The sequence below is a fragment of the Natator depressus genome, chromosome 1, assembly GCF_965152275.1.
Source record: "Natator depressus isolate rNatDep1 chromosome 1, rNatDep2.hap1, whole genome shotgun sequence".
NCBI classification, from domain to species: domain Eukaryota; kingdom Metazoa; phylum Chordata; order Testudines; family Cheloniidae; genus Natator; species Natator depressus.
The window spans coordinates 75,066,071-75,088,641 of NC_134234.1; the positions used below are offsets into that span (position 1 = coordinate 75,066,071).

Here is a 22,571-nt window from a genome sequence, read left to right on the forward strand (position 1 = left end):
AGCTGGTGTATACTATGGTCCCTTGAGGACAGCAGATCTGATATTTCTGTGAGTGTTCAGGGGCTGGAAACTAGAGGGAAATGCTTCAAAGGGACTCAGGGACTGGGGTACACTGTTTGTTAACCTGCAAGGAAAAGTAAGGGCTCATACAGTCCAGAGGAAAGCATTTGAGAGGCTAACAGGCTCGTGACATCAGCAAGCTGGCATCCAGTTAAGCAAAAGCAAGTCTTCCTCATACCTGAGGCATGGAGGTAACTAGGGGATTCACAGTCCTGTGTATTCTGAGAACAGTCATAGTAATATCTAGCAATTTTATAATAAAGTTAATTTTCCAGTTATGTGAATGAATGGTAATTTCTTATCAAACAGCATAACCACAGTGTAATTGCAGTTCAGCTACAGTATAATTTCAGTCACTGCATTATAAAGTTATTATCATCACTATTTATTAGTATTATATTGCAGGAACACCTAAAGATGACAACCACGCTGGACCCCAAAACATTTTCTTGCTCAGAAAGAACAGTCTCAAGAATACCTCTTTTAAACCAGAATACAGTGTACCATTTTATCCCTTATCTTTACAAGGAAGATACCTTCTGTGTAGGCTAGTTGTTCCCCACAGTTAACTTTGATGTTTTATTAATCTTATGACATTTAATATGTGTAACATCTCAATGATTTGTCATTTCAAATCCTTTTATCACATTAAAAATATCACCCATATTTATAGCAGTTCATAACTAAAAAAAAAAAAAAAGAAGAAGAAAAAGGAGCAATTTATCATCCTTGGTTCAAAATACAGTGGTTAGCGGTAGAAACCAATCTGGCAGAAGCTAAAGTTTGGTGCTTTTAACCCTCCATTAGAGTAGAAAAATTATTGGTTGAGGTTTTCCATTTACCCTGTAAGAATGAAAAAAAAAAAAAGATCCCTCCCCCCCCAGCTGAATAAGCTAACAATTGGGATTGAGAATATTCATTGGTAGCATCTGTGATAAGTAATTAAATGATGGTGTTGAAACCATTTCCACAACATTAACACTTCCCTAAAGATTATAATTTAATGAGCCCATCTATTACAATCTTCAGTATTATTTTGTACAACTGGTCCCCTGTTGTACTTTACCATACTGTTTAAACTTCGTTTAACTTAATTCTTAAATATGTTCACACTTCTTGGCAATGAATTTCCCTGGGCTAATGAGTACTGTTGGGCATATCTTTGATAATGGTACTACTGATGATTTTGACCAATTTATTTATTGTCCGGTGCATCAGTAATTCACACTGATTCAAGAGAACAGGAATAGTATTACTTGAATCTTTAATTGATAATGCACCGTCCGCACATGGTGACACTCTTTGGCAACTGTTTTATAATTAAGCTCCTTTAATGTTTGTTTTAGATATAATTACAAATAGTAAAGATTCCCATGTCATAGCAAACATCCCTAGTTAAATGTCCATATAATGGGACATTGCAGATCTTGTTTGTGCTTCAAATTAGTATCAGCATAATATGATGCCATCTAAGAGATAAAAGTTCAGATCCCATACTGAATTCCTCAATCGGGCAAGAATAGAAAGCAGTGTGGAGGAAGTATGTACAGACTTTTGGGAAAGAGCCCCTCAGGTAGCTCTCAAGATTCCTCTGTAATATGCTTTAAATAATGCAATGTTCCCAGTTCAGGGTCTTCTGAAACAAAAGAGGTAAGCACTTGTAAATGTTTATTCTTACACACATTTTGACTCCATCAACTGCACACTCAGATGCCAGTGTTTCAAAGTGGTGTGCAGATGCCAGCAGGTACCCAAAAGAAGAGTAGGTTGAAACCTTTCTGAAAACCCAGCCCTCAATGTTTAAATGTTTTACATCAGATCTTACCTATTTTAGTCAGTTTAGGGCTCGATCCTATGTCATAAATATAAAGGGAAGGGTAACCACCTTTCTGTATACAGAACTATAAAATCCCTCCTGGCCAGAGGCAAAACCCTTTCACCTGTAAAGGGTTAAGAAGCTAAGATAACCTTGCTGGCACCTGACCAAAATGACCAATGAGGAGAAAAGTTACTTTCAAAGCTGGCCGGGGGAGGGGGACAAAGGGTCTGTGTGTGTGTGTGTGTGTGTGTGATGCTTTTGCCGGGAACAGATCAGGAATGCTCTTCAGAACTCCTGTAAAAAGTTAGTAAGTAATCTAGCTAGAAATGCGTTAGATTTCCTTTTGTTTAATGGCTGGTAAAATAGGTTGTGCTGAATGGAATGTATATTCCTGTTTTTGTGTCTTTTTGTAACTTAAGGTTTTTCCTAGAGGGATTCTCTGTGTTTTGAATCTGATTACCCTGTAAGGTATTTACCATCCTGATTTTACAGAGGTGATTCTTTTACTTTTTCTTTAATTAAAATTCTTCTTTTAAGATCCTGATTGCTTTTTCCTTGTTCTTAAGATCCAAGGGTTTGGGTCTGTGTTCACCTATGCAAATTGGTGAGGATTTTCATCAAGCCTTCCCCAGGAAAGGGGTGTAAGGCTTGGGGGGATATTTTGGGCGGGGGGGGGGGTAGACGTCTCCAAGTGGGCTCTTTCCCTGTTCTTTAACACGCTTGGTGGTGGCAGCATAGGGTTCAAGGACAAGGCAAAGTTTGTACCTTGAGGAAGTTTTTAACCTAAGCTGGTAAGAATAAGCTTAGGGGGTCTTTCATGCAGGTCCCCACATCTGTACCACAGAGTTCAGAGTGGGTAAGAAACCTTGATAAGGTCAGATTCCCCTCTGCCCCCATTTGTATGTGTGGGGGGAGGGGAGGGGTGTCTCTTCCAGTATGTAAGTCTCCTATGAGTTACAGGATGCCTTTAGATGAAGTTATAGATCAGTCCCTTCACTACAAGATGTCCTCGGGCAGAGGCTCTGAAGAGTTAAAGCAGCATAGGAAGACTAGTAAAACAGTAGGTTTCAGTGGCTCTTGTTATGATCTGATTTTTTGGGGGGGCAAAGCAATGTGCTGATTTTATATTAATTGCTTTGAGCATAGGCTATTAGGCTATGTCTGCACTGTACACTTCACCCAGGCTCTTAGCCAGATTTTATCCTTATCCCCTATACTGTCCACTCAGAAAGCCTCTGTCTCTAGTTTGTAGGTTATTTAAGGGTGGAATAGTTTATCTGGCTGAAGGTGTAGCATGAAGTGGATTAGAACCCACACTTCACCTTAACTCAGGCTGGAATCTGCCCACTTTGCAGTAGATTCAGACTAAATTACTTAATTGTTGATGTGGCTCCAATGCCCTTCCCAGAATTGCCCCCAAAGGACAGAAAATATTTCCCACAACTGATGCAGAAAAAAATCCTAGAGCATAACAAATCAATGGAAATGCTCCTAGACCATGAAAACACCACACCAGTCTGATGTTGCTGTAGGAATGCATGGAGAGGCGGTAGGCCAAGACGGGTGCCCATACTCAAGTACCAATCACCCAGGTTAACTGTGCAGCATAGACACAGCCATAGAATTTTTTGTTCAAACAAGTAAATTAATCAAAATAAGAGACTAAACAAAAGTATTAGCAAATGGTAAACTAATGAAGTGTAAATGGTGCTTATATGAGTAACACACTACGGTCTACATTTGTGTTACAGCTTTTTTCAAATGAACTTTAGTTTGCAAAAAATATTGCTACTTTGAGAACTTCTGTAAAGAAAGCTGGTGAAAAGATATGACACTTCACAGGCATACCTTTTCTCCAAATAATGTCCCTACTACCTCAAATATAATTCTAACACTTTAAAAATATTAAAAGCAAAGAAAAATGGAAAAACTTGTAACTTATAACACATTTTCATAATGCCATGTTCAGATGGTGAACTGGAGCAGAGATTTTGCTTTTAGTACATTTAGGTACTCTGAAATGTAAATGGTACAATGTAATGCAAAATTGGGTAGGAAAATCAAACATACAGGACCACGCGTTCCTCCATAGGGGAAAATCTACATGGCATAAAGTGTACAGGAAACTCCACATGCATGCGGAGGAAGAAGAGAGAAAACAGGGACTGGAGACGTTCCATTCAAAGTTTCTATTCAAAACTCGGGCTCCATCTGCAAAGATTCTGGAATTGTATGAGGGAAAATCAATTCCTATATAATGCCTTCCAGGGATAAATTGGAAAAGCAGCTCTTTTTAGATCAAAAAGTTACTGAGTATAAATCATAAACCTGTATCTAGTTGAGGTCCCATAGGTTCTTCCCTAATTGTCTTTTTCATTGCAAGAAAGTGACAGCTGTTTTGGGCTAATTACATTTATTTCCAGTATGCTCAGAGAATGAATAAGTGACTATGTTCAAAAAAAGAAAAGGAGTACTTGTGGCACCTTAGAGACTTACAAATTTATTTGAGCATAAGCTTTCGTGAGCTACAGCTCACTTCATCGGATGCATACTGTGGAAAATACAGTGGGGAGATTTTATATACACAGAGAACATGAAACAATGGGTGTTACCATACACACTGTAATGAAAGTGATCAGGTAAGGTGAGCTATTACCAGCAGGACAGAAGAAAAACCTTCTGTAGTGATAATCAAGGTGGGCCATTTCCAGCAGTTGACAAGAACATGTGAGGAACAGTGGCGGGGGGGAAATAAACATGGGGAAATAGTTTTACTTTATGTAATGACACATCCAACTCCCAGTCTTTATTCAAGCCTAATGTAATGGTGTCCAGTTTGCAAATTAATTCCAATTCAGCAGTCTCTCATTGCAGTCTGTTTTTGAAGTTTTTTTGTTGAAGAATTGCCACTTTTAGGTCTGTAATTGAGTGATCAGAGAGATTGAAGTGTTTTCCGACTGGTTTTGAATGTTATAATTCCTGATGTCTGATTTGTGTCCATTTATTCTTTTATGTAGAGACTATCCGGGTTTGGCCAATGTACATGGCAGAGGGGCATTGCTGGCACACGATGACATATATCACATTGGTAGATGTGCAGGTGAACGAGCCTCTGATAGTGTGGCTGATGGGATTAGGCCCTATGATGGTGTCCCCTGAATAGATATGTGGAAAACAGTTGGCAACGGGCTTTGTTGCAAGAATAGGTTCCTGGGTTGGTGTCTTTATTGTGTGGTTGCTGGTGAGTATTTGCTTCAGGTTGGGGGGCTTTCTGTAAGCAAGGACTGGCCTGTCTCCCAAGATCTGTGAGAGCGATGGGTCATCCTTCAGGATAGGTTGTAGATCCTTGATGATGCGCTGGAGAGGTTTTAGTTGGGGGCTGAAGGTGATGGCTAGTGCCATTCTGTTATTTTCTGTGTTGGGCCTGTCCTGTAGTGGGTACTCTTCTGGCTCTGTCAGTCTGATCCTTCACTTCAAGTGACAGATTGACACAGAACAAATTTATTCTTTCAAATATCAACATGGTCTCAAATTACAAGGACTAAGGCAAATTAGCCAAGTTACCTGAAGACCAGTTGGCTCTCTGTAAACTAAAAATCTTTCTCTCACACTAGATTCCATGGTGATTAGAGACTTGCAATAAATAATAAAGTGATTATTTTCAGGACAAATAAATTTGTGGATTCCAGATACTGCCAGATTTGCCTCACTCCCCCTTCTCAGTAATGTTACCCAGATGGGGCAAGTTAGGGAGAGGGTGAGATCAAGTACCATTATCTAGGTTAACCAATTGTTTGCTGAACAAAGGCCCAATGACCATACCAGCATTTCAAACTCTTAGCCAAACCCAATGTGATATTAAAAGGTGGCAGAATTGGGTCCTATTTGACCATCAGTTCATAACATTTATTTTTTAGTGGGAATGAGAATTCTAACTTTGCCAGTTGAAACTGTAGGTAGGATTTACAGTAGGGAGGTGACTATTATAATTGCCCAAGGTGGAAGTTAGACAGACCTCTTCTACTCTTGAGACAAGTGCCAAAAGACATCTGACACAAAAGTGGTTTTACATCTCATCCAAAAAAGAGCAAATTAATATAAATCCTTAAAATCACATACTGTATTTTGTACTCTCAAACTATGTATTATTCTACTGGGAGTAATTTGCAAGTCTTTCAAAATGATCTTATTTAAAATGCTCCAGAAAGAAATGAAATAGTGTCCCTGCTGTACATTCTGCTAACTAGTGTTCCCACACAACCAGCCTCTGATATCTTAAGCAAGATAAAAATGTTCAGCATGTGCACAGCTGGCTAGTGGGACAAAAATTAATTTTTAACATGAGTATTTCTGTAAGTGAATAATTTATTAGACATTCACTTAATACTATTCACGTAGTTAAAAATGCATCTTAAATTACTTTGGTTTCTTAAAAGTGACTCTAGTTCCTGATGTTGCCCTTTCCAGAACTGTATTATTTGGAGAAAGATTTATTTTTGTGTGTATGTGTGCATGCGTGTGTGTTAGCGAGTGTGCATGACCAACTGGAATGAGGGAGCGCAATTTTTTTTATATACTAGGGATGACCTCAGAATCACTAAGTTGTGCATTGTGCTACATCCCTCCACAAGGACTTCATCCTACAAAGACATGAAAACATGGAAAACTTTATTCAGAGCCCACAGCAATTTCCGCAGTACACTGGAGCTTTCTTTGTTTTAAACATCCAAGTAACTTTTCATGTCTGTTGGAGAGAGGATTATTACTGGATGAATTAGCTATTAAAGCTAAACGTCTAAATCATCACACCAAGGTTCATCAGATTGTAAGCTCCTTTGAGAAGCAAGTTTTTGTCTTTTATTTGGCATTGACAATATTTTTGGTGCTCTACAAATGAGGCCAATATGTCATGTTCATAGAACTTAAAGGGCACCAGAGGCCAGATTTTAAAGGCATTTAGGTGCCTGAAGAAGATAGGTGCCTCAATTTTCCAACATGCCCAGATGCGTAATTCCCACTGGGTTCCTAGGCAACTAGTGGGTTTTTTTAAAGTACTTATCTGCATCTTTAGGCACCTAAATACCTTTACAAATTTGGACCCAAGACCTTAATTCATGTAGGTAGCCTCGCTGCTACTCAATTGGAGCCTGATCCAACACCCAGTGAAGTCAATGAAAGGCTTTTTATTAACTGCAGTAGGGTTGGGCTCAGGCTGTAAAAGAGAAATTTTCAACACCATTGCTTTATATATCACATTTATTGCTTCATCAGACATAGGCTATCTGCAAACCACTGTGTTCTGTGAGGGGACAGGATGTCTAGATGCCAGTCTTCAATGCTTATTTATAACATATTGTAATAATATTCCAATATCTAGAATGATTCAGTAGATGAAAATCAATCTCTTAGGCATCTGGTATAATTAGTAACTGGATCCCCGGTTTCTTAAGGTGCACAAAAAAAAACAAACTAATGGTTCACCTCAACAAGAATGGGATACACCCTCACTTCATATCAAAGCCTCCAGAAGGCTGCAGACTCAGTGTTTGGATCAGCTCAAATATTGGGTCAACTCAGAGTTTAGATTAATCTCAAGCTGAAGGGCATCACATGGTTCCTGGGGTTCTAAGACACTAACTTACTATGTCAATCAAAAAAGAATAATAGCAAATGCTAACACAAATACATGGAATTTCCTCAAACATGATTAACCTTGAAAAACAATAAACCAATTTTCTTCAAACTTGGCTTATTCCTTATCTCTCTATTATATGCATAAAACAAGACAACTTGAACAAAATCAGCTCAACCATTTTAAGGATATGTATTCAAAATTCTTTGGGGATTTGTTTTGTTTTTGTTTAAATATACTCAGAAATAAAAAATAGAATTGATTTTACTCAAGCTTCACATTAAAAATAGATCAGTCTCTGTGTAGAGTCCAATCCTGGAACCTTTTAGCCACAAATATATTTCTTTGTGAAATTTATAAACTGAAAAAAGGTAGGTTAATTTTTGTCCAACACGTAACTACACTAAACTTCAGTATTGGATGCTGGGCAAGAACTTAGGTGTAAAATGAAACTAATTTAATATCCAGCTTCATCCTTTGGAATTGACATGCTTACTGGGATCCATCCAACTTCAATGTTCCTTGAATAGTCTTCTGTGAAATCAAGGAATATGTGCTTTATAGTGCACAAAGAACATTGAGTATTCAGAATATGTATGATAAGGAAGTGTTTTATTTATGTATATATAATACACACACACACTGACTTTATTTTAATAGAAAATATTTATTATGTTGGTCAAGCACCCAACCATTTTATAATTATTTGAATAAGGAAAATCCCAGTGGGTTTAGTAGAGCCTTCACACAAATCACAGTAAGAAAAAAAATCATACTAAGGCTCCCATGGCAACACATATGGGTGTGTCATTTCATTTTCAGCTTCATGAAATTTTCCTTTTATATCTTAATACTTCATTGGTTTGGCCTAAAAATTACTTCAGTTGCATTCCGAATGATACTGTTTGATATCCTATTACACATAGTGACTATATTACCAAGATTATTATTGCACCTTGAAGTTGAAATGAAGTATCTTAAAACAGAAGCTATAAACTTAAACCTTCATTTTAAAAGGATCTCAGTACAATCTTTTCAATTTGGGAATAACCTGGAGGATTTATGCTTTGCTTTTTAAAGAGATGATTTGGAAAAAAAAAAAGGAATCTGAATCTACTGCTTCAAAGTTCTCTGATTAGTCCTTAAAGTTGACCTTGCTCCTCCCCAGAAGGCTTTTCAGTGGTATTAAAATGATATAGTGCTTTATTTGACTGATACCATTGTATATTAAAATCTCAGGAGGTAAATTTTCAGCTCCTAGGTAATAAAGGTATTCTCCTCCGCCCTCAACCCCTTATATATAATCTCTTGTATGTTTATTTTTATCTTAACTTTCATTTGGAAGTAATTCCTATATACTTCTTAAAGCACTTCCTTACGCTATGTCTACACTACCACATATGTTAGTGAAACTTATTTCACTCAGAGGTGTGAATATTCTAGCCCCCCCAACTGACATAAATTACACTAATATAAGTGCTAGTGTGCACAGCACTATGTTGGCGGGAGACCATCTCCCACCAACATAGTTTATGCCGCTCATAGGGGTGTTTATATTCTGATGGGAGAGGTCTCTCCCATCAGCATAGAGTGTCTTCACCAGACGCAACTATCAGTATAGCTGTCCCACTGCAACGCTGTACATGTAGACATGGCCTTAGCATTAGACAAATATTTATGGTATGCACCACTTAAGATACCAGTGAACACCTACAACTTCAAAGTAGTGGTTCATAGTGCAAGAATACGTTTTTGATTCGATTATATGATCTTAAATATGGAGAATAGCAAAATATAAATTTAAAATAATCCTTCTTGAGACTCTTTTCAAGAAAATTATGGTCAGTAGTTATGGTTCTTCCTATTATAAGCTCAGTTGATAGATCCTGTCTCCAAACAGCCCAAATATAAACCTCGTGGGTGAGGTAATATCTTGTGTTGGACCAACTTCTGTTGATGAAAGAGACAAGTTCTTCCTCAGCTCAATGTAATTCAAAAGCTTGTCTCCCTCACCAACTGATGTTGGTCCAATAAAAGATACTTCCTCACCCACTTTGTCTCTCTCTAATATCCTGGGACCAACATAGGTACAACACTGCATACAAAAAAAACCCTGTTATCTGGAAATTTTAGAGATATATCTCAATCCAAGGTAGAGGTTTTGTGGGAAGTCTGGTAAAATCAGAACAGGAGTTTTAAAATAATTGTGCTTTGAAAATGTACTTAATGCGTACTTGCCCTACAAAGTTCAAATGGGAAAAAAAGGGTGGAAACTTGGATAGATGAGGAGTAACATAGTAAGTCCACCCCATGGCCTTGAAAACTTACATTTCATAGGGATGGCTGCTAAATGAATACAGAGAGATTAAAAGCCAGATTTTCAAAAGCTAGAATTCACAATTGCAAACAGGAGCTGCTTGGTGCTAAACTATTTTGAAATTTGGGCTCTAAATTTGGATGGTAGAACAGTTACATTTTTGTTCTGTATTTGGGGAAAAACAGATGATATGGTCTCATCATATCGTGATGATGACACTCTCCATTCCACTAGTATCTTTGGAGGATGTTAAGCAGAAGCTACGAAAGTTAGAGATTTTTAAATCAGCAGGTCCAGATAACTTGCATCCAACAGTTTTTAAAGAGCTGGCTGAGGATCTCACTGGACTGTTAATGTTGATTTTAAATAAGTCTTGGAGTACTGGGGAAGTTCCAAAAGACTGGAAGAAAGCTAATGTCATGCCAATATTTAAACAGGGATGACCCAGGTAATTATAGGCCTGTCAGCCTGACATCAATCCTTGTTAAGAGAATGGAATAGCTAATACAGGACCCGATTAATAACAAAATAAAGGAGGGTAATGTAATTAATGCAAATTAACATGGATTTATGGAAATCCTGTCAAACTAACTTGATATCTTTTGATGATATGATTAGTTTAGTTCATAAAGGTAATGCTGTTTACGTAATATGCTTCGACTTCTGCAAAGCACTTGTCTTGGTACCACACAGCATTTTGATTGAAAAACTAGAATATAAAATTAACATGGCACATATTAAATGGATTTAAAAACTGGTCATCTGATAGGTCTCAAAATGTAATTGTAAAAGTCAATAGTAACTGAGTGGGTGTGTTTCTAGCGAGGTCCCACCGGTCCTATGCCATTTTAACATTTTTATCAATGACATAGACTAAAACATAAAATCATCAAAAATGTTTGCAGATGACATAAAAGTTGGGAGAATAGTAAATAATAAAGAGGACAGGTCACTGATTTAGAGCAATCTAGATCACTCAGTAACGTGGATACTAACAATATGCATTTTAATATTGCTAAATGTAAATCTAAACATCTAGGAACAAAGAATGTAGGCACACTTACAGGATGGACAATTCTATCCTGAGAAGCAGTGACTGAAAATTAAAAAAAAAAAAAGTGGGGTTGTGGCAAACATGAGCTCCCAGTACAAGGCTGTGGCCATAAAGGGCTCACAGAATCTTTGGCAGCATCAGTAGGGATCTCAAATAGGAGCAGAGGGTTTTTTTACTTCTATATTTTGCACTGGTGTGCCCATTGCTGGAATACTGTGCCCAGTTGTGTGTCCACAATTCAAACAGGATATTGATAAATCGGAGAGGGTTCAGAGAAAAAGCATGAGAATGACTAAAGGATTAGAAAACATGCCTTATACTGATAGACTTAAAGAGCTCAATATATTTAGTTTAACAAAAAGAAGGTTAAGGGGTGACTTGATTACAGTTTTTAAGTACTGTATTTGCCTGGGGAACAAATGTAATAATGGGCTCTTCAGTCTAAGAGAGAAAGGTATAACATGATCCACTGCTGGAAGCTGAAGCTAGACAAATTCAGACTGGAAATAAGACATCCATTTTTGACAGTAAGAGTAATTAACCACTGGAACAAATTTACCAAGCGCCATTATGAATTCTCCATCACTGACAATTTTTAAATCAAGATAGGTTATTTTTTTCTGAGAGATCTGCTCTAGGAATTATTTTTGGGAAGTTCTATGGCCTGTGTTAGAGAGCAAATTAGATGATCACAGTGGTCCCTTCTGGCCTTGGAATCTATGAATCTATTATCTGATCTACACACAAGACTGAGAACCAGGAATTGTCTTCTGACCCTGGCTGTCTATCCATTTATGGTTCTGATCCTGAATCAAATAGCGCTGAGTAAATCACATAGAACCAGACCCTGTAAACACTCAAATATACGTTCCACTTTACTCACATGAATAGATCCACTGAATTAATACGTTATTGCCACATCTTATGGCTACTAATGTCAAAGGGAGGGATGTTCTTGTTGTCAGCTGGGGCTGGATCAGGTCCCTTAACCAACCAGCCTCACCTCTCCATTTGTAAAGTATCAATAATAATACTTATGTGCCATGTGAGGTTGTTATGAGATCTGGTTAATGTTTGCAAAGTGCTTGGAAGATTAACAGTGCTATAAAAGTACAAAGTATTATGCACTGATAGATTTTTCTGCATTGTGCAGAGAGATTAAAAAAATGAACAGTCTACACTGAACCTTGAAATATGTCATTCTTGACAGTGTTCCCTTTATCCCAAATTTTATGTTGGAAAGTAAAAAGAACAACAACTCACTATGTAACAGTGTATAAATCTTGGTATTGTGATTTATGATCTTTTTATCTTGATTTCTTTCCTATCATTCCGCTTGCTTTTTCCTTGAGTCCTTTAGTGGTGGCAATATTTTTCATGCTGAATAGAGACCTTTCAGTATCCGTGTCTGTTCATGTAGTGAACTGCTGCTATATTGCTAGGTGGAAAAATATTTCTCCCTTAATCCTCCTTCCCACATTCCCTGGATGAACTACTGATACTGACCCCCTTTGTAAAGTGCTTTGAGATCTATTGATGAAAAGTAATATATATAAGCTATAATATATAGGTAGTATTATCAGTGAAACAAAATTATTACTTATTCATGTCATGCAGATACTTAAAAAACCTAGTATTAATACTTAAGGGTGGAAGGGCTGTTTTTATATTTTGATTAAAAAATCTCAACTTAAAAATGTTTCAAAATATTTGACTATAATATACAAAGTCACACTGTCAGGTTTAAAATAATATTTTTTTAAAAAGAGAGAAATAAAACAGAAAAAGAAGTGTCTTTGCCTATGGCCCATTGTGGGGGGCAGGAGCTCCTCAATCCCCACCAGATGCTGCTGTCCATCATTTATACTCTTTCCCCCCAGTTTATGACACATGAGGTTTTTTGAGTCAAACAAACAAGCAAAAGAAAAGTGTGTCCGTCCCCCCCGACCCCAGTTCCCTGATGAGAGAGGGGAATCTGGGTGAAAACAAAGAAAGGCAAAGGTGGCCTGTCTCTCAGTCAATCTTTCTGGATTCAGTTTTATGAGCTTGGTCTAGCAGTCCATTGCCCCTTAGTGGGGCTGAAATCCAGCCCCTCCTCTTGGGGTGTACTGCAGTCCCACTGGCAGTGTTATATTTGCACCCTTGCCCCCCTTGGACTGCTCCTGATCTGAGGGGAGGTCAGACCATCTGGGAGGCCCCCCTCAACATCAGGCACCAAACAGAGATTGTTACTGACTCTGGCCCACCCTCCCAGGCCCCTCACCATTCTATCCCCCGTCCTGCCAGTATCTTGAGTGATTCTGCCTCTAGTGATCCTTCAGCTTCAGCTTCTACAAAGTCCTCCATCAGCCTAACCCCTTCAAATAACTTCCCCAGGCGATGCCGTAGTACCAACTCCCTGCCTTTCATGGGTAACAGCTTTATACATTGTTGTATCACAATGGCCTTGGCCACTTGAACCCCTGATCTTTCCTCTGGGTGGAAACAATTCCAACTGCATCGTCTTAACCATTGCACTACCATTCAGGGTCTTGCCCTCATGGGGTAGTTCTCGGATCTAACCCATTGATGGTGGGTCTCTTTGGAAATATCCAAATAGTCAAAAATGACAGACTGCACTTGCTTGTAATCTTTGGCCTGCTCCAAATCCAGATTACGATAGGCTGCCTGTGCCATATCTGTCACGTACGAGTCCAGAATCAAAGGCCATTGTTCTAGGGGCCACCAGGCTTCTAGTGACACCATCTCAAATGTAACTGAAAAGGCTTCAGGGTAGTGATGAGCTGCCAAAATCTTAACGGGTTCCCTCCTCACCCCACGAGGGGGTTGTTGCCCACTCCTGCCCCCCGGGACTCCTGCCCCTCCAACCACCCTGTGTTCTTTGATGCCCCCCCACCCCCCAGGACCCCTGCCCCATCCACCTCCCTCCCCTGACTGCCCCCAGAACCGGGCAGGAGGGTCTCGTGGGACACCGTAGTGGGTGCCCACCCCACCCCTAAGAGCCAGAGGCACCTGCCGGGGGGGGGGGGTGAGGTGGGAAGTCCTGGCGGTGCTTACTTGGGGCAGTCCCAGAAAGCATCCAGCAGGTCCCTCTGGCTCCTAGGGGCGGGGGAGCATAGCTGGGCAGGGGGGCAGGGGGAGCTGCCGCTCCCCCACTGAGCACATCAAAAGTGGCGCCTTAGGCGCCGACTCCCTGGGTGCTCCGGGGCTGGAGCACCCACGGGGAAAATTTGGTGGGTGCAGAGCCCCCACCAGCAGCTCCCCACCCTGTGCCTGGCCCCAGCTCACCTCCCATCTGCTCCGCCTCCACCCCTGAATGAGCCGCCCTGCTCTGCTTCTCCATGCCCCCCCCACGAATCAGCTGTTCGGGGGGAAGCCAGGGAGGACTGAGAAGCAGGCCGCAGCTTCCCGCTCAGGCCAAGGGTGCCGGAGGTGTGCTGGGGCGGGGAGCAGTTCCCCTGCGTGCCCCCCCCAGGGGTTACCTGCTGCAGCGCCGGTGGCCCTCCTCGCACCCCCCCTCCCCTGCACTGCCTCTGCCTCCCTGGGCCTGAGTGGGAACCCGCGGCTTGCTTCTCAGCCCGCCCTGGCTTCCCACACGAACAGCTGATTCGCGGGAAGCTGGGGAGGCAGAGAAGCTGAGCGGGGCGGCGCGTTCAGGGGAGGAGGCGGAGCGGAGGTGACGTGAGTTGGGGCGGGGGGTGGGGTGGGGAGCTGCCAGTGGGTGCTCTGCACCCACCAAATTTTCCCCTTGGGTGCTTCAGGGCTGGAGCACCCGTGGAGTCGGCGCCTAAGGCGCCACTTTTAGCCGGTTAAATTTAGAAGCCATTTTAGAACCAGTTGTCCCTCGTGGAACAACCAGTGCTAAAAGGGCTTCTAAATTTAAGAACCGGTTCTAGTGAACCGGTGTGAACCGGCTCCAGCTCACCACTGCTTCAGGGTCATTGTCCGGATCCATCTTAGTTAGCTTCACTGGTACAGGCAGAGGAACCATCTTGGCGGAAGCACAATCTGCTGGTGCTCCCTAGGGGAGTGCTCCCTAGGGGAGTAGGGCTGGTATCACCTGCTATAGTATTTCCTTCTGAAACTCCTGCTGCAGGGACATCAGTTCTCTCAGCAGCTGTTTGGTCTGGTCATGCTGCTAGATGGTTCACCATTGCAACAATGGCTGTTGGAACTCCAGTTTCTGAGCAACTTGCTGCTGCTGCTGCATCTCCACGAACCACTTATAGCACTACTCCGGTTCTATCTTGCATGGAGCAGCTGAGTTTTATCCTCTCTAAGGCTTTTTATCCCCTTGCATCGGGCATAATTATGCCCACATTCTCCACCATTTTGTAGGAGGCAGAGGCTCCCTTAACCCACTCCAGACCTGATTATACCTTGTTTATACTGTCTTTCCCCCTTCTCGCCAGTTTGTAGCACATGAGGTGTTCTCTGAGCCAAACAAACCAGCAAAGGAAAGATCCTCTCCCCTCTCTTTCCATGATGAGAGAGGGAATCTGGGTGAAAACAAAGAAAGGCAAATGTGTCCTGTCTGTCATTTCTTCTGGATTCAGCTCTATGACTTGGTCTATCGAAGTCCCTTAGTGGAGCCTACATCCAGCCTCTCCTCTTGGGGCATACTGCTTTACAGCTGGTATGTACAGCTTTGGGAGCGGTGTGGCCTGTGACTGTCCCCGTCTCAGCTGACCTGTCTATGTTGTCAGCAGACTCTGAGGTGGAACAACCCTCTTTCTGTTCACCTCCCCTTCCTGTGGCAGGTTTCCATTTCTAAGCTCCTCCTACTCAAGGCAGAATAAGCCTTGCAGGCCCACCTCAATAGTGCTGAACAGGCCCAGAAGAGCTCCTTAGTTTCGTCTTCACCAGAGTGTGGGTGAGTCCCTTCACATGCGTGTTAGCCCTTCTATCTCCTTGGGCTGAAAGAAGAAATCTCTGCCTATCCAGGGACAGAGGATGCATGTAACAGGGTGGCTGACCCATTACACGAAATTGGGCTTAGCTCTCCTGTTCCAGTCCTGGTGCTCCCAGTTGGGCCAATTAAGGGGGAGGAGCAGCACTTGGGGGCTATAAGAAGTCAATTAGGAGTCACAGCAGACAGAGTCAGTCAGGAGAAGGGCACAGAAGATGAGAGCTGCCAGACATAGAAGCTTGTTCCTGGTAGAGCAACAGGAGAGCAGCAAGTGGGATTTGCTGGCTGGTGTCCAAGCCAGAGACCCAGAAGGCTGAATTTAGGAGGAGCAGCAGAGGGAGATGACTACTGGCTCTAAGGAGGAGAGCTGGAGCCAAGGAGGGGGGCAGCAGAGAGGCTTGCTGGAGAGCTGGACCCTGATAAACTGTGAGAGGGCTCAGGGGAGTGAGGGATGTTTCCTTGACAAGAGGTTTCCACCAGAGAGGATGTGGGAGTTTCTGCTGGGAAGAGCATGGTAGGTCCCCAGAAAGAAGGGCTGGAATGCCTGTCCTAGCAGGGGGATGCTAGTGTGGCAGAAGACACAGGGGCATGGCAAAAACAAAGCCAGGTTTTAAGGACTACATGCACTGGGGATGGTATGGACTATGTTTTGGGACTCATGTTATGGACTTTTTGAATTATGTTTTGTTAAAAATTTGTGTTGGTGGACTAGAGGACAAATTTGAATGGCGTTACTGAGGATCCAAGAGGGAAACTGAGGTGAGGGGGTCACCTGCAAGGCTGCCATGAGGCCAAGAGGAGGGTTCCTGGGAGGAGACCATGTGTTTACAGTTTAGAATAGTGGTGTGACTTTTCCTGTCACTTCCTCCCTCCCCACCCCTTACCAGTAATGAAATCTAACCAGGCCTCCCCTTCAATACAGTACAGTTGGCTCAGCAGAGGAGCTTGGTCTGAAGGCAGAGCTGGAGGCAGAACTGGGGATGGGGGAGGAGCTGAGGCAGAGCTGGCCTGGGGGAAGAGAGAGGGAATGAGGGCAGAGCTTGCTTGGGGAAGAACAGGGGATGGAGTGGAACTGTGTCTGGGGCTGGAGCTGTGGCTAGGAGTAGGGTTGCCAATTTCAGTTGGACACGGATGTATTCCTGGAGGTTTCAACACATAATCTTTAATTAAAAATTAATCTTTAATTGCTGGAGGCTCCACAACAATCCTGGAGGGTTGGCAAACCTAGCTGGGGGTAGAGTGGAGCTGGGCTGGGGTAGAGTGGGGCTGGGTGTGCTGGCCTGGGCCCTGCCCCCTGAATATTCCTCTGCTCCCTCCTGGGGGGGCCCACCCCACAGTTTGGGGACTGCTGGTTTAGAACTAGGAACTGCTGCCTCTGCTGCATCATTCCCCCTGTTCTCTCACTCACCTGAGGCACTCTCTGGGCAGGGTCATCTCTGTTTGACCTCCACTATCCCTAAATAGAACAGCGTGAAGAAAACCACACTGCTGAGATATGCAGTGTAATTGTAGCTGTGTTAGTCTCAGAATCCTAGGGAGACAAGGTGAGTGAGGTAATATATTTTATTGGATCAACTTCTGTTGGTGATAGAGACAAGTTTGAGCCACACAGAGCTTTTTATCTGACCTATCAGTCCTTATCCTCACAGGAAACCTGCACAACATTTTCAAAAGACAAGACTGGGAGCTTAAATTCATTACTCTGCGAGACACCAAAAATCCTGAACTGAACCGAGACACTGTTGTAATAAGCCATAAATCCAATCTATAACCACTAACCCGCTCCCCCCCTTTTTGTCCTATGACTGAAGAGGAGTTTATGGGCCATCCACCTTGAATGGTCCTTTACAATATGTGCTAATGTCTTAGGCTAAACAATCTGTTCCACCTTGCATTTTGCTGTGAAGCTGGAAGCTCCTTTCTCAGAGCTGAAGAAGAGCTCTGTGTGGCTTGAAAGCTTGTCTCTCTCACCAACTGAAGTTGATCCAATAAAAGATGTTACCTCACCCACTTTTTCATACTGCTGAGAAATCAGTTTCCTTATTTCTATATGGGAACAGTGGGTGTAGGGTATGATACTGTCCTGTGTTATTAAAAAAATAATAAAGTATGGCTATGGGGCTATTTTTAAATAGCCCTCTTGCTCATTAGATATATTTATTAACCCTCATATTGGACCAAAAATAAGCCAATTATTCCACACTGGGGTCTTGGAGACCTCAAGTATGTCAAAATTTGAAAAACAAACAGGGATTCATTAAAAACTGACTTTATTGTAACCAGTGAAATATAAAAATATGAACTAGTTAAAAAAAAAAAAAAAAACTTTCCTAGATTGAGAAGCGCACTACTCAGTACTTGTGTTGGGGTCTAACCGACCATGATCAAACAAACAGTTTTTTTTTATAAAAGCCACACACTATGTAAGCTGTTGGGGTCTAACTGACCCAATCTTCAGACAGTGAAAATAGATAACAGCAACAATATAAAAAGACACAAACACAACAATGTGGTGGTAAATGACATCAGTACTGTGAACAAACAGAGCAAAAAGGTGACATGTTTTGAACATACCAGCTTTTATAACTTTGCACATTTTAGATGTGTTTTCTGTTTCATTCTCTGGAACAGATGTAACCTCTTTAGGCTCTGGATCAGTACCTAGCACACTAGACAGTCCTTCCCTAGTAGACAGAGGCAAGCCTGAAGTTTTCCTTTCTTGCACCAGTGGTTTCATCATATCTGAACCCAGGTCCCTGAGGAACATAATTCTCTTACTCAAAGAGTAGGCCAAGTGCAATTCAACAAAATCCAAACAACAACATTCATACATGCAATGTGTATGTTCAATGCAACAATGAGTCTTTGACCCAGTAACAGCATCCATCAAGCATAGGATTGCAAGAAAAAAGAAATCCCGTAATTGTGTTTTCCCCAGAAACTCTTCCTAGGAAGTGTAGGCTTCCAAAAAAATCATTTTGAAGGTACAGTATTATCTTCAAGGAAACTCAATTTCCTGGAAAATTGCGATGATACATGAGGCAAATGTTACCTTGGGTCTCACAGACCTCAAAAGTCCTTTTAGCACATTTTTTTGAAAAACAAACCCCACTAAGACTATGAAGATAAAAACTGCTAAAAGGTTCATATAAACATATCAGAACTGCTGCCTCAGAATGAAAATCTGATTCTTGAATACTTGCATAATTAATTAGGGGGTCTAACTTGAGTGTCTTTTTTTCCCCACTACACTAAAACCACAAGTATGCAGACAAAACCAATGCTAACAGCTTGTCCTCATCATAGTCTGAGAATACATAAAGAAAAGGCAGAGGTTTGCCTCTTATGTTTTATTTAAATTTTTGTAAATGTTTGGGGTCCAAGAGACCCTCAAAGACCTTGGAAGTGTAGTACTTTCATTTTCCCCATTGAGGAATCAATGTAAACTGACTTAAATGTAAACTGACCCCATTACCTTTTTAGTCACTTTTTTTGCTACCAAAAAAACCAGAACAGATAGGAGGATAAAACCAAGGATAATAAAATCAATGCAGAAAGATTGACGTCATCCTAGTTTGAAGATACTTAATGTATGAATAGAAACAGGTTTGGCATGAAAATTTCTATTACAGTTTTAATGGGGGTTGGGGTCAGAGAGACCGCAAAACATTAGGAGGGTTAAAAATATATTCTAAGTTATATCTCTGCTGATTTTACCAGAGACTGTGAGCTGGATCCTTTTTTGGCCAATGCATTGTCAACAGCAATGGTAAGTTAAAACTGATTATGACTGGTGATGAGTACAGCCAGTTGGGAATATTCTGTCAAAATGATTTTTTGATGAAAAGTGCGATTTCTGCAGGAAAAAAAAAATCAATTTTGCCAAAATTATTTGATTTTTCGTGAGGAAAACTGAAACAAAATATTTCATTTCAGGTTGGTTTGGCCCAAGTCTAAACATTTCAGTTTGTTTAACTTAACCAAAATAATTTCTTTCAAGTCAGTTTGACATTAAAGTGCATCTGCCTATGGTGCTAGAGCGCCTAGTGCCTTCTAATTCAGGGGCCTCATGCCCTAATTCTTTCCTGTGGACCATGCTCCATGACTGGAATACGTTTCCCATGAGGTGCTGCCTCCTCTCTGACTGAGTCATGTAGTGCATTATGGGAGATGTAGTGTGACCAAATAGCCAGGCTCATAACAAAGAATGAGGGGATAAGGCACCCACACTACAATTCCCCTGAGGCACTAAAGCACCTTAGGCCATTGTAGTTTAATGTCAAATTGACTTCAAACAAAAAGTTTCAACATTTCCAAATCAAAATTATTCTGAACGTTTCATTCTGTGGGAAAAAAAAAACTTCAACTTTTTGTCCTGATGTGAGATGGAAACAAAATGTTGGAATATTGGAATTTCCCACAGGATGGAAATTCAGATTTTTGTTCAGCTCTAGTGATGAGGGGCAAACCCTAATAAGCTGTAAGTTCACTTTAGATCTCTGGGGTAGTTTGCAAGGCTGACAAAACATCTTTCAACTCATAAATTGAAGTGATTTAATATTCCATCATTGTGACATTAGATTTCCAAAATAGAATTTGGAAAAAAAAATCTAGCTTACTTTTCACTAATTATTTGCTTTTTGCATTCTTCTCTGCTCAGATAATTGAAATGTACTATTTAATTTCTCTTTTCTAATCAATTTAACTTCTGAATTCTCATACACTGACATAAGGCTGCACTGACTGGACTGCTATGCAAACACTACAGGAATTAAAAAAATACAATTCTATTGAAGTTTATATATTTCTATTTTTTATGAACGGTCTTTCACTTTTTTCCCCTTAAATTTGGAGGCAAATTTGCCATGAGAGTTTCTCTTTAAACACCAACAGTTGTAAATAGAAAAGTAGTTTTAAACAGTTGTGTCAAGGTTCCTCCCCCACTCTGAACGCTAGGGTACAGATGTGGGGACCTGCATGAAAACCTCCTAAGCTTATCTTTACCAGCTTAGGTCAAAAAGTTCCCCAAGGTACAAAATATTCCACCCTTTGTCCTTGGATTGGCTGCTACCACCACCAAACAAATACTGGTTACTGGGGAAGAGCTGTTTGGAAATGTCTTTCCCCCCAAATACTTCCCAAAACCTTGCACCCCACTTCCTGGACAAGGTTTGGTAAAAAGCCTCACCAATTTGCCTAGGTGACTACAGACCCAGACCCTTGGATCTTAAGAACAATGAACAATCCTCCCAACACTTGCACCCCCCCCCTTTCCTGGGAAATGTTGGATAAAAAGCCTCACCAATTTGCACAGGTGACCACAGACCCAAACCCTTGGATCTGAGAACAATGAAAAAACATTCAGTTTTCTTACAAGAAGACTTTTAATAGAAATAGGAGTAAATAGAAGTAAAGAAATCCCCTCTGTAAAATCAGGATAGTAGATACCTTACAGGGTAATTAGATTCAAAACATAGAGAATCCCTCTAGGCAAAACCTTAAGTTACAAAAAAGATACACAGAGAGAAATAGTTATTCTATTCAGCACAATTCTTTTCTCAGCCATTTAAAGAAATCATAATCTAACACGTACCTAGCTAGATTACTTACTAAAAGTTCTAAGACTCCATTCCTGTTCTATCCCCAGCAAAGGCAGCATAAAGACAGACCCACAGACCCTTTGTTTCTCTCCCTCCTCCCAGCTTTTGAAAGTATCTTGTCTCCTCATTGGTCATTTTGGTCAGGTGCCAGCGAGGTTACCTTTAGCTTCTTAACCCTTTACAGGTGAGAGGAGATTTCCTCTGGCCAGGAGGGATTTTAAAAGGGTTTACCCTTCCCTTTATATTTATGACAAGTTGTCTATATTATTTTACAATCATTAGGTTCGAGTGACCCTGTTATACTTTCTACAGAACCTACCACCTAATTTACTAAAAATCACTTAGCTACAAATTTATACTTCAGTCTTGAAAAAAAAATGAGATACAACACATACTGGATTTTAAAAAGGCCTTGATATTACATTACACACAGAGAGAAAAACATACATTCAGTCTAAAAAATGTATTTAAATTTTAATAAACCAACAACCACCATCAAAAGTAAAGTCTCCACGGGACAGCATAATACAGGTCTTCCCTCTGAGCAACTCTGAGAACAGAAAAGCTTTTATCTCTGCAGATGAGCAGAAATTTAAAGGTATAGTACATATAACAGTTTTAAGCACAGATTACCCCAACATGTTCCAAAAATTCTCTATACACTTCATCCAAAAACTGTGAGTGTCTCCTCACCCATTCCCTTGGGCTGTATTTTATTCTATTAAATCTAATTAAAACTTTAGTCGAAAAATATAGTAAAATACATCCAGAAAGATAACATGAAATGAAAATAATGTTGAATGTTTAATAAGACATAATGTCTGGTATGACCATTAGCTGCAGCTACAGATCCAAGCTGCCAGTGAACAGCAAAACATTTCAGAGTCACAAGTTTAAAATATTCAGAATGCAACCAATTGCCAACAAATAACTGAAATATGCAGTTTTTGTTCACTTCATATATTTGGCAGGTGGCTCCAAGAAATGAGAACAAACCAGTAAATTACACCACCTATACAAACATTCACCAACTTCTGTCTGAATTTCAGGTGAGATAGTATTCTACATAAACACAGGATAGCATTAAGTATTTATGCACTGTGAATCCGCTCCAACAGGTGAGACAGAGAAACTTGCCCCAGCATATCCCATAGCTCAGGGGATAGAGCACTCTTCTGGG

General features: G+C 40.9%; 1 protein-coding gene across 1 annotated transcript in view; it reads right to left on the minus strand.

The window, feature by feature from the left end:
- Nucleotides 1–22,571, minus strand: part of KLHL1 (kelch like family member 1) — a 425,450-nt gene that overhangs the window by 148,271 nt on the left and 254,608 nt on the right. The window lies entirely within an intron of this gene.